The sequence below is a fragment of the Rhincodon typus genome, chromosome 2 (assembly GCF_021869965.1).
Source record: "Rhincodon typus isolate 14 chromosome 2, sRhiTyp1.1, whole genome shotgun sequence".
Lineage (NCBI taxonomy): Eukaryota > Metazoa > Chordata > Chondrichthyes > Orectolobiformes > Rhincodontidae > Rhincodon > Rhincodon typus.
Genome location: NC_063333.1, coordinates 81,721,512 through 81,728,998, shown reverse-complemented (window position 1 = coordinate 81,728,998; position 7,487 = coordinate 81,721,512).

The following is a 7,487-nucleotide window of genomic DNA, read 5'->3' as shown; positions in this document are numbered from 1 at the left end:
ATTCATCTAGCCTCAGATGAACAGAGCGTGAGCAGAGCCATATCCCTGATGGCAGTTGTAAAACATGGTGGAGCCTGGTTGTCATGTTATGCAGCTTCATAATGTATTATTATTGTTTGAATGTGGATTGTAAGATGGAGAGAATAAAAAACAATTTTCACTTTCTGTAATAACAAGGTTTGACTCTTTGTAAGGTCAGAAAGTAATTTTGAACAGTGAATTTTAAAAAAAAGATGCTTATAAGAAGTCATTTATTAGCTAAATGAGCTGTAATTTATCTTGGCAGTTAATTGATAAGCTGTTTGCTGACTTGAACTTTATGGTCAGCAGAGAGGAAAAGAGAGAGAAGGGACTAAAACAGGTTTATATAAAGGCAGAGGCATAACAGTAGAAATGCTGTTGTTAGCAATCTGCAAGCAATCAGGGCTGGCCGGTAAATCTTGAGGAGAAGGCTCCGAAAGCAGAAGGCTGCAGTGGTGACAGACAGCAAAACATCCTACAAATCAATTGAAGACTAGAAATTAAGAAACATATGTTAAGGAATAAGTAAGTTTGGTTAGCAGCTTTAAGGGTCTTGGGGAGAAAAATTAATAAGCCTTTATGATCTTTTGTTAAAAGTACATTGGCTCCTGTGAATATGTTCAGTGACTAACCTCAACTCTAAAGAGAAAGAAAAAATAAAATTCATGATCTATCAAGTGATGGGGTCTGACTTGTCCAATATTAACCTGGAATCATATGCCTGTCAGTCAAAATAATTATCTTGAGTTCAATGCATTAGGGTCTATGAAGTTTTTAAAACTACTTCATTATTCTAATTTACTAATTATTCTTAGAAAGTGAGTTGCAGTTATTCTGATTCACATTATTTGACTGTAATGGACATGAATACAGTTAAATGCCCTCCAAAATCTTACCATCCCATTGCCATCCATTTTCCATTCCGAACTTCGCCACCTTTGTTTTAACTCTGCCCAAGGTACATTTGAAGCATTTCTTTCCGGGACCAGGCAAGCTTAATGAAACAGGCTCATCTCCTCCAAGCCCTGCAACTTACCTATATGCTCTCAGAAATCTTCTGCACTGTCTAATTTATGACAATTGGCTTTGATCAATGCATTTTCCAGACAGGCTTGCCAGAGAGTTGTAGCTGCAATCCTGGAGTTAAAATTATCTGATTCCCAACTCAAGGCTCTTGCAATTGATTTGACATTTGGCTGACTCCCAACCCCACTCCCAATTAAAATCCTTCCCTATTGAATTATTGGTGAGAGAGATTACATGCAGAAAATAGAATTATGGATGAATTGAAGTTTGTACAAAGTGGAACCTTTGAGGATGACAAAGTAGTTGTTGTAAAATTGAACTCAGACATGACAAAGCTATTCTGGAATTCAGCATAACTGGGGTTGTTGGGGATAGGGAAATGGGTGAGTTAAGGACAGAGACTGTTAAGATTCGAAAGGCTAAAAGAGGTGGTCTCAATAATATGGCATTGTGAGTTTGAAACTTAGATCAAGACAAAGTAAGACATCAAATGTGCGCATTGTCAAGTTCACCTAGAAACAGCAACTGTAAAGGAAGATGGAATCAAGAGAATATGATCACAGTAGACAGTAGTGTCCAGGCCATCCAAATGGACAATTTACCCTTAAGTGAAAAAAAATCTATGAACGAAAGAAAGCCCTTCAATATGTGCTTGTTTATGGTGCAAATCAGTGATTCTGCTGAAAATGTTTTCAGAGAAATATGCTATTGGGTCTAATGTGTCAATAAATAAGGAAAACGAAAACAATAAACCTTTGTTGAAAAGCTTCGACTTTACAAAAAGTGAGAGTAGCCAAGAAGTGACAACAAAAGACCATAATACCAGTGAGTTGCAGTTCACTACGTGTCTGTACTACTAACTGAAATATCCCAATGCCAAATGGAGAAGCACAGTTTAGGAGGTACTGAAATGAATTGATTTTGGGATAGAAATTAGATCTCCCATTTTTGTACGTATCAAGATCAGAGATGTTAGTGGCAGACAATTAAACATTTGAAGTCCCCAGTCTCAATATTAAGCGCTCCCAGAATCAGTATTGAATATGGAGAGAATCTCCTTGTGCTCCACATCACACATTACTAATTTCCAATTCATTTTAAAATTGAACACCAGCAGAGACAGGTTTTTAATCATTTCCAGAGATGAAAGATCTCTCCACTATTAGTTGCATGCCTGCATTAATTAGATATGTTTATAAGCATGTTACATCAAAGAATAAGTTGGAATTGAAGAAAGTTCAGAACAAAAAAATGATCATTTGCCTGTTATACACGTGCTGTGTAGCATTCTATTCATTTCGATCGCTTATCAAATAATTTTGTTCTGGTAGCAGAGTTCTATTTATGATGTGGTAGGAGCACCAAACTGATAGGGATCAGGTTACCAATTGACAGCAGCTGCTGCATGTTTTGGTGTAGCAGGCATGGCTATGAAAGAATGGCTCTAGTATTGTTGATGCATGAAGCTGTAGGAAATCCAGCAAAAAAGTATGTTCCCTTTTGGACGAGAGTAGGGAAGACAATGGGCTATTATCACTAGACTATTGATCCAGAGATGCAGGTAATTTCTGGGAACCCAGATTATAACCCTGCTGTGGCAGCTAGTGAAAGTAAGAGTCTAATGATGATTGTAAAAGTGCTTTTGGGATAAAAACCCATCTGGCTCACTAATGTCTTTTAGGGAAGGGAACTGCCATCTTTAACTGGTCTGGCCCACATGTCACTCCAAATCTACAGCAATGTAGCTGACTTTTAACTGCCATCTGAGCAATTAAGGATGGTCCATAAATGCAGTTCACATCCCACAAAAGAATTAAAAAAATTCCTTCCTTGAAGCATATATTTTAAATGGGAACCAAAAGAAAACATTTCAAGCTTACCACCAATATCATAGGGTGTTCCATTTATTCCCGTTATGTCTGAAACATTGATGATTTTTTGGCCTGAAATTACTTGCATTTTTGTGCTTAGTTTGTCATTAAGTACTGAGGCCCTGGATTAGTGATTAAAGAGTATGTCTCAGAAGTGATCGAAAGAATTTCAGGCGACAACAGTTTCTGCACAATAGTTTCTGTCTTGAGCACCATATGTGGCAAAGCATTGCATGATCTAACAGTGCCCTCCCTGAAAACATTTCTTCTATCTTTCTTTTTCTGATGTTACTGTTGAGTCTGCAGCCTTCTTATTTATTTTGATCACACTATGAGGCATAAGCTGGTTTTAACTCAAGCTGGTGTCACTCAACATTCAAAAGAATGTGAGAAAGAAAATGTTTTACTGCAGTTGTGAACTCAAAATTTCAAAAGGGAAACACCTGTGATGATGATACAGATAAGAGTCTGGGGAAGATCTACTTTCGAAGAATATTTTAGTTGTTGACACTTTTTTCTGGTGTTTCTTGGAGTCTTCTGTTAGTCTTCCTTTCAAGCAAGAAGACATTATCCTATAAAGTTTGTATGCATTTTAAATAGTTGAACAAAACCGTCCCCAAACAGAAAAGTCAGTTATAAGCCTGTCGACCTGGAAGCTGGTTACTCCCACAGCCACTTCCATCCCCACCCCCTCAGAGATGAAGACCTGCCCTGGAGAGCTGGCCAGTGGTCTACGTAGCACCAGGATTGAGCAGTAAGTACAGCCAGTCACCAAGGACACAGAGTATTGGATCCCGGACTCAGAGGCAAGTTGGATACTTTGGATGGGTCTAGTCGGAAGAACCTCATGAGGCGGATGAGGGGATTGGGTACCATGTTTGAGACAATGGTAGGGGGGAAGGTCAAACTTTGACATTGTATGATCTTGGATGGGTTGCCTCCAATGAGCACAACGTACACCTAAAGGAGATTCAACCCATCCTGACATAACGGTAGCTTGTACAGTCAAAGCTGCTGGGTTACTGGTCTCCTCACCATCTTCCCCTGTACATGTAACAGAGGGGACAGAATGAGATCCTGAAATGGCCATTGATTAACCACTTAAGAACCTCAATAGGCATCCAGTGTCTTCTCATCTAACTATTACATAGGAACCAGATTATAGGTGGGCAGGAAGAACCTTGCAGCTTCAAATATGCCAGCTGGGTGGGGCTGGGGTAGTGAAGCTGCAAAATCTGTCCCTTTGTCACTAGTTTGCAAGTTTTGGTTTGGAATACTGAGAATTCAACCCATAAAGGCAATCTATCCACATTTTTAAGCAAACAGTTAGGATTTCAGATCCAGTTACCAATCTTAAGAAATAATGTCTTGAATTTCCCATCATATTTAGACTTCAAAGGTTTAAGATGGTGCGGTGATGACAATAAACCCAGTGAGAAAGCAAATCAAAAATTCTGTCTTACCACGATGTGTATATGACTGCTAGAATATCCTGTGGTAAGACAGCTCAGGATACAGCAGATTGAAAGGCATGATACAATGTGGTGACTGTTATAAAGTGCTGTCACACTAGCTCCTTCCAGCACAGGCATAAGGCACCACATTCTAATTAAATATAAACCCATAATCATATGATAAGTTATCCGCTTTACAGCAGGACAAACATCAAATTTCCCTTAAAATCTACAACAGGCTTTCTTTGATTTCCTACTTTTCTTTCTACCAGATTGTCTTTGTCTTTCTTTTGTTTCACGAAGAATATGTGATTGGGTGTGGGAATCACATAATTCCCAGAAAGTTACTGAATTGAATTTTTCAATCAGAGTAATGTTGAGCTGTAGCAAAAAGTGATTCAGTGTCAGGATAAAATGATAACCCCCATACTTAACAAAACAAATCCTGGGATTGCAGTCACTTTCTGCAATTTAGCTTTAGATTTTTTTTTAGAAAACAATGTAGGATTACCATATAGAAATGTAAGATCCATAGTTTATATGTAAATAATATATGTGCATACATTTATCCCAATTCATACCTTTCCTTCTGAGATCCAATGTTTGAATTCTCTTGAATTAAGTACCATAATTTGCTTTTATTTTGACAATTGATCCTCAGAGTTAGTGGTACCTCTCTCTAACTTCTAACTTGCCGTTTCTCTCTCTCCACCAATGATCCTTATGTAGTCTGTGGAGACACCCTTTTCAGCTATGGAGGCACCCTTCCCTTAACTGCTTCTCTCAATTTATAGAGAATGCTTTCACTGCCAATGGTAGAGGGGTTCTTATCCTTGTGAAGTGGGTAGATATTTCCGTAAGTCACTAAAATCATAATTTTGATTTGTTATTGCTTGAATTTCACAGCATCAAAGAGGTTTTATACCTCTGAAGGAAGCCATTTGAAACATTTCACTTACATGGAATTCGACTCATAGCGCAATTTGATCTGTCAAATAAAATAGCAGCGCATAAATCCAAGGGCAGCAGTGAAACCCAACTCAGAACATGAAATCAAATAGGACAGGAAGGAGACAGACAATTTTTGCTCAGAAATAGTGAAACCACAACCTCAGATCAGCAATGAATGTTTAAACTCCCTGGTTACTTTTCTTTGAAGATGAGCAAAGGGACAATGGGTCCAAAGCACTGACTGTGAAACACAGACAATTGGTGAGTATAAGCAGAAACATAGGAACAAGAGTAGGCCATTCAACCCATCAAGCCCATCCTGCCATTCAATTGTATTATGGCTGATCTTCTATCTCAATCTTCTACCTCAATCCCACTTTCCCATGCTCTCTCCATACCTCTTGCTGTCATTAGCTACACTCTCTCTAATTTGTCCAGATGCTGTACTGACCTCTGAGGTCCTTGTGCGACATTGGCTGGAGAAACCAGAATTGAATGCTTCTGCATGTGAAGGATCCTTAATTTCCAGGCAACTACCTATTTCAATCTTGAGCCTACTCAATAAATAATCTACCACAGCCCTATGGGTACAGAATTCCAAAGATTTACTGCCTTGCGAGTGAAGGAATTCCTCCTCAATTCAGTTTAAATAGATTGGCACTTATCCTTAGATAATGTCCTCTGGTTTGACACAAATAGGTCACAAACATTCTATCTACATCCACTCTGTAAGAATTTTGTAAGTTTCAATGAGATTATCTTTCATTTTTTGATACTCGAGGGAATACAAATTCAACTTTCTCAATTTCTCCTTGTGAAACAACCTGCCATCGCAGGGATTAATTGTTAAACAATGTTGAACTCCCTCTATGATAGGTATATCCTCCCTTGAAGACAAGAAAACCAAAATGATTCACGACATTCCCGGTGAGATCTCTACAAGGCTCTACATAACTGCAGTAAGATATCTATACTTCTGTACTCAAATGAATGACAACACACTGTTTGCCTTCTAATTGTTTGCTGTCCCTGCATGTTAGGTTTTATTGACTCATGGACAAGGACACTCAGATCCTTTTGGACGCTGCACTTCTCAATCTTACACCATTTAAGAAAAATTATAACTTTTTTTTCTTATCAAATTCAATGACTTCACATTATTCACATTAGGCTAGAACATAGCAGATGGAACATAATGGTGCCTAATCTACAGTTTGTACTGGCTGCCAGAGCATTTCATATGGCCCGGCATCTGCTTTACTGGTAGACAAATTTGCAGATCATTCATAAGGTCCCTATAACTAATAATTACATAACCTTCTTACACATAGAGCAGAAAGCCAATGAAAATCATGTTTTTGGTTTTCTTTTGCTTTATTTACATTCAATGTGAAGTTGGAGTTTCAAATTCAAGTAAATGTAAGTGAAAGATTTTGGAAGGAGCTGCTTCTCCAGTCTGAGACCCTTCCTCTCATGCTTGTGGTACTGTGGACTTAATGGTGAGCTTATCAGTAGCAAATGCAGGACAGAATCAATCTGTGATTGGACGAGCAGCGAGCAGCCTAAGGCCTGGTGCAGTGTTGGTGGGTCTGTAGGCTGGGCCTGGCAATAGTTTGGCAGAGAAAGTGAGAGGACTAAGAGGTAGAGAGAAGTGGGTGAGAAAGAGAGAGATTAGGATGAGGAGAAAGATGGAATGTGGGAGATGATATGGAGAGGTGGAAAGCAGTTTCTAAGAGGAAAAAACACCAGTGATGCAAAGACCGGAAAGGACTGCCCTTCCACAAATTCAACCTAAACTATGGATACGCTACATAGACGACACCTTTGTCATCATTAAATGGTCCAAATTAGAAGAGATACACAAACTCATAAACAACACCCTCACCGGAATAAAATTCACCAGAGAGGAGGAAAAGATCAAACAACTCCCATTCCTGGACGTCATGGTAGAGCGCAAGACAAATGGGGAACCACAAAAAACCACACACACGGACCAGGTATTGAACTTCAACAGTAACCATCCCAGCACACACAAACGAAGCTGCGTGCGAATACTATTTAAAAGGGCAACAACACACTACAGCAACATGGAACTACGCCAAGAGGAGGAGGAATACCTCTTCCAAGTGTTCAAGGATAATGGATATCCAAAGACCTGGCTCAG